Source organism: Sorex araneus, chromosome 1 (assembly GCF_027595985.1).
Source record: "Sorex araneus isolate mSorAra2 chromosome 1, mSorAra2.pri, whole genome shotgun sequence".
Classification (NCBI taxonomy): Eukaryota; Metazoa; Chordata; class Mammalia; order Eulipotyphla; family Soricidae; genus Sorex; species Sorex araneus.
The window spans coordinates 60,225,237-60,235,998 of record NC_073302.1 but is presented as its reverse complement, the minus strand read 5'-3'; the positions used below and the strand labels follow the sequence as shown (position 1 = coordinate 60,235,998).

General features: G+C 36.0%; 1 pseudogene; it reads left to right on the top strand.

Annotated features, from left to right (window-relative positions):
• Positions 1–7,468: 7,468 nt before the first annotated feature.
• Positions 7,469–8,168, top strand: LOC101543256 (elongation factor 1-beta-like; annotated as a pseudogene).
• The last annotated feature ends 2,594 nt before the right edge of the window (positions 8,169–10,762 follow it).

Below are 10,762 nucleotides of genomic sequence, written 5' to 3'. Positions count from 1 at the left end.
CAGCTTGTTAATTGAAAACAAATACATAGAAAAGACACTTTCTGAATTATCTTATTTGGTCTAATAAACAATTCTGTCACCTATAATTGTTACACAAAATGTTGCGACAATCTATATTATTAATACACAAATAAAATTTCATTAGCTTTTTAGTACTCTGCAAGTAGATCAGAAATTCTCAATACAATATTCAAGGGTTTAGATTTCAGAAGAATGTGAATAGTAGAAAACTGACATCTCCCAAAATTCTTAGTGAAAGTTAGCGTTTCTCTTATAAGTGCTAGCAACAAGCTATATGATATTACCAGTACCCAGTGTAGGATAATGGTTGATTTGCCTTTCCTCCCTGGCCACTGGGAGCTTGTGTTTGTTGATTGCCCCCCAACCTGTCAATTACCTTTGTCTCCTGATCAGACTCTGACTTGTAAATATTGTCTTTCTCTTCTCCCTAATGCTCTCTGCATGGTTATTACTTCAGAGCAGTTGCTTTTTGTATGGATACAGAGAGACAGTTAAAAAGACAAGCCTGTGGTTTGGGGCTTGGGAGTTGATTGACTCCAGATAATATAACTCCTGAACATCTGTTCTCTCGACTTAAGCCTCAGTTGCTCTTACTTCTTATATCCCCCAAACCAGGGTATGGACGAGGGACTGGATGAACACAGGGCAAACAGTGAGTTAGGAGCTACCCTGCACACTGAAGTGGGCCTGGCCAAAGTGCCCCAATACTTAACTATAAGTTAAAAGATTGATCATGGACAGATGCCGTCATGATCCAAAAAGTAATAACTAGATTTGAACCCTGCTGGGGTTAGGAATGACTGATCCAGCCTGAGCACTATAGTCTGAGTTTGTGGTAAGACATCCTCAGGAGAGTCACCCTACAAGTGTAAAAGTGTCCATACAGAATGGTAAATATTAGGAGAATTAAAGATGTTAATTAAGTTGCAGGTTTAAAGAGAGGAGAAACACACCTAAAGGATGTTTTGCCCTCGTAGAGAAGTAGAGAAGTCTGGAAAAACATTTTTGATCACACTTCCCATATGGGGAGGCAAGGTTGGTGAGGCGGCTGCGGGGAGAGGTTGCAAGAGATTGATGGGATGACTGGATTGTTGGTTGGATTGATTGATTGAAAAAGAGACAGCAGAGATAGGGATAGAGGAGACAGATACAGTGGGAAGAAAGAATTGCGTGAATAGAGAGAGATAGGCAGAGAGAGAGAGAGAGAGAGAGGCAGGAGGGGTGGAGAGAGCTGGGAGAGAAGAGAGATTGAGTAAATGGCAACTAATCAGCAACTAGCTTGACCCTCGTTCTTCCTTCATCTGTCCAAGGCAACAGCCGGCCAGGGTGGAGAAGCAGCTTCAGAGCACCGAACGAGGGCAGGGTGGGAAAGAGAGCCACCCAGAGCTACCCGGAGAGCCCACGAACATCCTTTCATGAGTCATCTCCGAATGCGTGAGGGGCTTACACAGCCTGAGGTGGGGAATCTTACAGCTCCTCACACACGCAGAATTTGTTTTTTACACCCAGTACTTATCATCAGTATAAATAACATGGTTTTGGGGGCCAGAAGAAGCCAGCAGGGCATTTGCCTTGCACATGACCCTGGTTTAATCATTAGTACTCCATATGTTTTCCTGAGCCCTAACAGGAGTGATCCCTGAGCACACAGTCAGGAGTAAGCACTAAACATTGCCACCAAGCACAGCATATTTTTAAAAGGGGCAAAAAAAGAGAAATAACTTATTTTATATTGTACTGCAGTTATTAGAGGCACCAATATTATCTCCTTTTATCATAAATTTTAAATTTTAGTGAGGATGAGAATCTTTGCCAGAATCTTGTTATTTATTGAAATAATGATAAATCAAGTTCTCACTACAACATAAGCTTCTTTAAATGCTTTGAAAACTATAAAGCATATAATTTATAGCCCTTAAAATAGTTTAGCATCATTTGTATATTTATGACATTACCCTAAGAAGTGAGACAGAGATCCATGTGTCCATAGGTATAATTAAGCTAAAATTTAATTTTGTAAACAAATGAAAGATTGCAAAAGACCCTTGATTCCTAGAGACACCTATTTGTGATGTTACTTTTGTTTCCTTGTTTTTGACAAGCCCATTTCCCAGCCCAAGTGATACATAGAAAAAAAATGTGATTTAGTATACCTCTCTCAGCTCTATAGCATAGCTGGAGTCTCAATCTATCCAAAGCCCTTCTGCAGCAGGATTACTTATAGAACTTTATTACAAAATGATTTGTTGGAATTTTCTTCATTGTTAACTGAGAGTTAGACATGAGAAGATTTGAATGTTACTTTTTGAGGTTTCCTCTATGCTAACTTTGACTTTGGGGTTTACCTGGTGCTATTTACTGAGGTGGTGGTTCATTGGATACTGTTAACTATAATGTTGCTTCCATTCCTTAATGATGGTACAATTTTAGCCTTTTTGCTGCACTCTCTGATTCAATTTAACTTGGTCTCTGAGCCAAATTGCCTTAAGCTAAGCATCAAGATGAGACTTTCTCATTGCTGACTCTAAAGGACTTTCATCCTCCATGGATACAGAAGTGTAGATAATATTAATAGTGCCTTTGGTGCCTCAGTAGGCACATCCATCCACATTTAAATACACATTTTTATGTTTAGCCATTTATTTCTAGCTATGACATATTGCAATGGCTTATCTATTAGCATACTAAGCCCAGCCTTAAGGTCTGGAGGAGATTTATGTTGAACATTTTTGATGACATTATTCACACTATGTGTGAAGCTGAGTAAGACTTTCTTTTGAATCAGAGTTATGCCAGATTCATGCCCCACTGGTTGCTCTACTACAATTCTATTTTTAACTTGAGTTATATTGCAACGGTAAAAAATTAAGCCAATGAAGTCAGATACAGATATGAATAGCTGCAGAGTTGAAGAAACCCTGGTTAAAATTTTGGCTCTGTCTTGTAGTACTTGTGTGACCTTGAATAAGCATTTAGCCTCATTGAACATCAGTTTCCTTGACTATAATATGATTAATATAAGGTTTAAATGAATGCATGCAGGAGTAGATATTGAATAAAGAGGTGAACATGAAGCGTGCCACATAAGACAACCCAATGAAAGAAGGCTATTATGATAATGATTGTCACTAATGAATATTGATGTACAAAAAGTTTTAACATTCCTTGGCCCATATTGAACAAGGGAAATATAGAGATGCTGTCAGCCAAGGAAAGAACACTTGAGCTTATCTCTTCCACTTCTTTCATTTTACAAAGTAGAAAAGTGAAGCACAGAAAGGTTAAAGAGTTTATTCAAGGTCATTTAGTTATTCATCTAGTGGAAAAGCTAGGACAAGATCTATTTCTTGTGACCTAAATTCCATTCTTCAAAATGTGAAGACCTGAGCATCAGGCACAATGCCAAGGAGCTAGAGGCAAAGCATTTAATCATAAAGTAACAAATCTCCATCTCCTGTGTACAGAAGAAAAGTTCACAGAATTTTAAGAGCAATGAGTCCATTAAGAAAAATAAAGTAGCTGCCTCATGCACATGCTTGAGCTCTCCCTTTAAGTGCTCTGTTACCATGGAATATGGAGTCTCTCTAAAATCATAGTGAATCTTGTATTTTGCATAATACAAGGAACGCTGGCTGGATTAAAATTCTACACATTCCTAACCCTAGACTTTCAAAATGTTTCACACTCTGAGACTTGTCCACTCTTAGTAGAATCACCATCCATCTGTCATTTATCATATCTCCTTTACCAGTTTTCATCCAGCTTTTTGCTAGTCTACATCCTTCATTCTATACACTCAGTGTACACCAAAAGCTCTACACACCCAGTGTTTATAACTTTCTAAACCCTGGTCAGATTATAAAATACATAAATTTGAAGATATCAAGTTTTCATTCTTTATATTAGCTAGTATACTAGCTTATGGTTAAGACTAATACAGTATTTTATTCATTGTTTGTGTTTCCAGAGTGTAACAGATCACATGACATACCAATGTATCACAGCTGACTTGAAAGTTGGAATGTTAAATTTTATTAAATACATATAAAAATATTATATGAAATAAATTTAAGTGACCAGAGATTATATGAAGAATATTTGATTCCAAAATGCTAAACCTGTGATTGACTTGAAAAAATTTTCAGCTTCATAAAAACATAGACAAATGAATTTAAAATACTCAGCAATTTGTCATGTTATATACATACTTTTTAAATTAAAATATTTAATTTTTTTATTTTCCTTTTGAGATTTGAATTGGCTTGGATAGACTGAGAAATAATTCTTAAAAGTTAGACATCACCTTGCAGTCAATAAAAATGATGAAGAAGCTGCCTTGATGCTGTCAGAAAAATAGAATTATCTATGATCTTTCAAGTGTGGAAAATTAATCTATGGCTCACTATAGATGCATTTGATTACAATCCAAAAATTATGGTATAAGTAAGCCCCCAAAGAATTTTCCATTATTTTTAGATTAAGTAAAACACCTCTCTAAATATTAATAATATTTAAGAATTTAAGAATATTTTAACAAAATTCTCTAGATTGAAAATTATCTGCTATTTATATTGAAGAAATAATAGCTCAGTGAGAAAAAGTGAATTGTCCAAAAACACACAGATTTAAGAAGCATAAACAAAATCTTTCTAATTCCAAATACCCAATTTTCATCTCTAATCCCCTTTTTCCTAAAGAAATTGAAAAATATTTAATCAAATCTACATGGCATCACTATGGAATTGGATTATTCCTCTCGAAATGCAGAGGTAAAAGTCAATGAATTGGCCAGAATATTTTATTTGCTATTTTTCTTCTTCTTTCTCACTTTACACATAGCAGTGCATCTCTAATGATGAATATTCTTTAATCTTTAATTACCCTTTACTTGTGTGTATATATATATAATGTATATATATGTATATATAATGTGGGTTTAAATATAAACAAGTATTTCTATTGTTGGTATTCAACTTTATAGAAATGTTGAAATAAGCAAACAAATTTTAAAAAATAGATTAGTCTTTAGTACTCCTTAAGATGTCATCAAAGTAATCATTAATTATAGAAGATAATCATCCCATCAGACCATATGGCTTGTGTTAATTGCATCATTCATTTATTTAACAAAATATTTATTGGGGCCAAGAAAACTCAGTTGTCTCTAACACATGTTTTGCATGCAGGAGGCCTAGGTTTGATCTCCAGCCACACATGAATCTCCTAATACCTCTAGGAACATTCTCAGGGCACAAGCCAAGAGTATCTCCTTGACTCTACAAGATGTGGTCAAAATAAACAAGCAATGATAAAATATTTAATGCAAATTGGCTATCTATGAGTTTTCCAGTTATTGTGTATTCATTGATGAAAAAATGAATTAAAGTTTCTGTATGGCATGCATTTTTTGACAGTAAGAAAAAAATTAACGTGCAATGGGCCAAATGGTGATAATTGCTTTAGAAAAACCTCAAGTGTCAGGGTCTTTTGTTGTTGTTTTAGGTCTGTACCTTGTGGTGTTCAGGGGCTTCTTCTGGTCTTTGAGCTTTGGGGGTTACTTTTGGTTTCCTCACAGACCCATGTGTTTCCAGAGATAGAATTAGAATCTCCTGCATGCAAAAAAAGCACGCACTCAGTCTATTGAACAATTGTTCTAGCTTCCATCATTTTTTAAAATTGTAGAGAGTATATGGAATTGTGATTATTTTTTTCATCATAGAGAGATGCGTAAAAGGAGACACAGAGTCTGATACCCTATGGCACCACATGGCTTCCTAAGCATATTGGTGTTTACCTAGAAACCCTCTGCTAGTGCTGGGTACTATGCTGAACTATGAACTCTGTGCCTTGGCAGAGAAGCACCAGGAAATTTGCCTAGGCTTCCTAAGAACTACCGGGATGAATCATCAAAAGATATTTAAATGATGGGCTAGATATATTACAGGGTTTAGGGTGCATGGTTTGCACATGGTCAATCCTGGTAAACTGTTAGCTGTTAGATATTAAGGTAAATGCTGCTGTTAGCAATTTGTTAAAAAATAATAATAAAACATATACTGGAAGGAGAAAACAAAAATGCAAAGGTTCTGAGTTAGTCTCATGTTTCAGGTGTTGAAGAATAATCAGGGGACAGTATTATAGTTAGAGAGAATTGAGTAAGGAGAAGAGATTACTCCTGGAAATTGGGAGTGTAAGGACCCCATCTTTAAAGGCCTCTTAGATCTTGGCAAAACTTTGGGTATAATATTGAGTAAGTCAGAGAAGCAATTAGAGAATTCTAAAGAGGAGTCATATGATCTATATACACCATTTAAAGTTCATTCCAGCTACTGTTTAAGAAAGGATTATGGCAGACAGGGGCAGGAAAGGTGAGATCAGTTGGTTAAGAGGCTATTCAGTAATACAGAGGAAATATAATATCTTTACCTAATAGGTAACAATGAAGATAGTGAAAAGAGACTAAAATCTGGGCACATTAAGAAATAGAGAACATTTTACTTGCTGATAGAATGTGGGATATGAAATAAAGTGAGAAAGCAAATGATTTTAAAGTTTTCACTTTATGTTGCTATTTATTAAAACAAGAAAGATTATGGGAAATATCATTTGATATGTTACGCTTGGGATCACTGTTTAATATTGGAAATATTTTAACATGTATCATTCAACAAGATTTTACTCAGACTCTATAACATCTTTAAAATCAACTGAAATAAGCGCCAATGTAGAAAATGTTTGCTATGCCTGTGACTACTCATCATGATCAAGATTAGGAATGTGATTTGCTTATAGATAAATTAACCCTGCCTAATCTAGAGAATCCAACTAAAACACTTTATATGTACATATATATGATTAATTTGTAATAAAAACAAAAATATATATTGAAGATGTATTGGAGATATCTTGAATAAATGATGTGGGAATATTAAATAGCTTTACGCAAAACAATCAAATTGGACCATCTTAAACCACTCACAAAATATAAACTATAGTGGATTAAAAACTTAAACCATAAAATTTCGAAAACAAAAGATGGTTATAAAGTTTTTAATATTAGTCTTCACATGGGCTGGAGCGATAACACAGTGGTAGGGCATTCACCTTTCACGTGGCAGACCTGTGTTCAATTCCTCCACCCCTCTCGGAGACCCTGGCAAGCTACTGAGAGTATTGCGCCCAAACAGCAGAGCCTGGCAGGCTACCCGTGGCGTATTGGATATGCCAAAACCAGTAACAAATAAGTCTCACAATCGAAAGACGTTACTGGTGCCCGCTCAAACAAATCGGTGAGCAATGGGAAAGGAGGAGTCTTTACATCAATAACACTGTTAAGAGAGATCCATGCCTTTTTTTCTGCCTCTTAGCATCTAGCGCTTCTCGCCTTCTTGCTTGCGTTACTCCCACGGCAGACTCGCCCCAGCAGCAGCAGCAGCAGCCAAACGCCATGGGTTTTGGAGATCTGAAGAGTCCTGCAGACCTCCAGGTGCTCAACAATTACCTGGTGGACTAAAGCTACATCGAGGGGTATGTGCCATCGCAGGCCGACGTGGCAGTGTTTGAAGCGGTCTCCGGCCCACCTCCTGCTGACTTGTATTATGCCCGTCCCTGGTACAGCCATATCAAGTCCTTCGAGAAGGAGAAGGCCAGTCAGCCAGGGGGGAAGAAAGCTCTGGGCAAATATGGCCCTGCTAATGTGGAAGACACTACAGGAAGTGGAGCTGGGGACAGTATAGATGATGATGACATTGATCTCTTTGGATCTGATGATGAGGAGGAGACTAAAGAGGCAAAGAAGCTAAGAGAAGAACGCCTTGCACAGTATGAATCAAAGAAAGCCAAAAAACCTGCAATTGTGGCCAAGTCTTCCATCTTATTAGATGTGAAGCCTTGGGATGATGAAACGGATATTGCAAAATTAGAGGAGTGTGTCAGAGGCATTCAAGCGGATAGCTTGATTTGGATCTCTTCTAAACTCGTACCAGTAGGGTACGGAATTAGAAAACTTCTAATGATGATAAAGTAGAAACCGATATGCTGGAGGAGCAGATCATTGCTTTTGAGGACTATGTGCAGTCCATGGATGTGGCTGCTTTCAACAAGATCTAAATCCATTGTGGATACTTGCTCTTCAATAAAGTCTTGGAGGAAAAAAAAAAAAGAGCGATCCATTAGCACAGAACCAGGAGAAATTCCTGAGCAAGGTCAGGGGTGTCCACCACCAACTCCCAAAGTAAAAAAAAAAAGAAACCATCAATACAATGAAAAGGCAAAACGTTGGACAAGAACAATTTATTTTCAAATCATGTTTTTGGTTAAAAGTTAATATTCACAATTTAATATTTAACATTTTAAAAAGCTCATAGGAAATAAAAGTTCAATTCAAAAATGAATAGATCTGAATAAACACTTGTATAAATAATATTCAAATATGGGTAACAGGCTTATGAAAACATGTCAATCTCTAATTATTAGGTAAGTTTAAATTATAACAATGTGCTATTACCTAACCTGCGATAATTTTGTTGTAAAATGGAAAAGGAACAAAAAATGTTGAAGAAAGAATATGGAGTAAAATAACCCCCTGTATTGGGGCCAGAGTGATAGTACAGAGGATAGGACGTTTGCCCTGCACTTAGCCAACCTGGGTTCGATCCCCTGGTATCCCATATGGTCCCCTAAGCACCACTAGAAGTGATTCCTGAGTGCAGAGCCAGGAGTAACCCCTGAGCAAATCTGGGTGTGACCCAAAAAGCCAAATAAATAAGTAAACCCCTGTATATTACTGTTGTTCATATAAACTGGTTCAACCATTATAGAAAACAGTATGTAAATTCCTAAAAAAATAAAAAATATAAACTCAATATGACTCAATTACATTCACTGTTGATAGGGATATTATTTGTTTCAGGGTCTCTGGAAAATAGTTTGGAGAACTTTCAACAATTTTTGTTTGCATTTTTTGGACCACACCTGGCAATACTCAGGGATAACTCCTGGCACTGACTCAGGAATTACTTCTGGTGGCACTAGGGGCACCAGATGGGATGTGGGGATTGAAACTGGGCTGGCCGCATGCAAGGCAAGTGTCCTACCTTCTGTATTATTTCTCCAGCTCTTCAACAAATGTTTTTGGCCAAAAAAGGTGTTCATGTTACAAAGTTTCAGTGACCAAGATTCCATTTACAATTTTAGAAATAATATTTTATCAAATAATATTATCAGTAGTAACAGGTAGAATATGATTTTAAGAGACAAATGATCAGGCACTACATAGCATGATGCTAAAACCTAACCCCAACTCCTAGTATGGTAATATTTCAATCAAAGAAAGCAGTATCATAGAAATATGAAAATTACTTAGAGTAAAAGCAGAGGGGAAAAGGGGGTTAGGTGAAAGGACACAGCCTAAATCCTTTCAAAACACAAGTTTTGTGACTTTAGAATTTTAGAAATTTTCAGAGGGGCTGGGGTGATAGTACATGGGGTCGAACCTTATCTTGCAAGTGACTTTGATCTCTGTCGGGTTTGGTCTCTGACATCCCATATGGTCCCCCAAGCACCTCCAGGAGTGATTTCTGAGTGCAGACCCAAGAGTAAATATTGAGCATAGCCAGATGTGGGCCAGAAAACAAAGCTAAACAAAACTTCAGAGTGCAAAACAAAAATAAATTTCTGAGAGAAAATTTCTAAGAAGGAAAGAGGTTTCCATATCATTTCAACCAAATTGGCCTTTTTTTAAATGCAATTTGCAAACTTGCTATGCAATGCCAACAATTTAAGTGTGTTGGAATGATTTTTATGAATTTATTTTACTTTCTTAAATTTATTAACTATACGGGCAAAACATATATCCCTTGCATAGTTGTATCTATTAGAGTAATTTTCACATTATAGGAAACACAGATAGTTGTCAATATCAATTCATTCACTTCACATATGCAATTATTTAGGTAGTATTCCTTAGTATGTTTAATCTACCAATGTTCAAATAGTCACAGAAATTAGACATCAGATTTTCAAACCTGTAGTTTTCTAATTCATATAATTAGCATGAATCTTTGTTTATCTACCAATATAGAAAATACATAGGAAATTGGTACTTTAATAACATTTGTCAAATAAATTAATAAACAAGCAATTGTTATTTATAGTTTATTTGCCTAGAGGAAACCTAAAGGTCATTTGTTTATTTATGTTATTCATTTTTGAAATATTACCAGATTCTACAAATAGACACAATCTTTGTCTATTTATCAACATAAAATTGAGCTTTATAATAGGAAAGTTAATATAGGCAGGGAATATTATAATATTAAAAATCATTGAAAAGTAAAAGTGAAGTATTTAAATATATACTTAAAGGGCATATTCGATATGACAAAAACAGTAACAACAAATATCACAATGGAGATGTTACTGGTGCCTGCTCCAGAAAAATCCATGAACAACGGGATGACAGTGCTACCGTGCTACTTAAAGGATATGTTATCTTAATTGTCATGTGAAAAATAAATAACTTAGACATGAAATTTATGTTAATTTCAAAGTCTGGTCTTCCTTTATAATATTTTGTCCTCACCTTTGGTTTTATCCTTCAGAACCAAATTTTAAATGTGACTAAGAACAGACTGTAATGTGATTTCGCCTGCAATTCCCAGTGCATATGCTGGTCACTCTCATTAGCGTGTGCACACATGTTAGCCTTAGGGTGCATTTATGTGCCACCAAAGAACTCAAC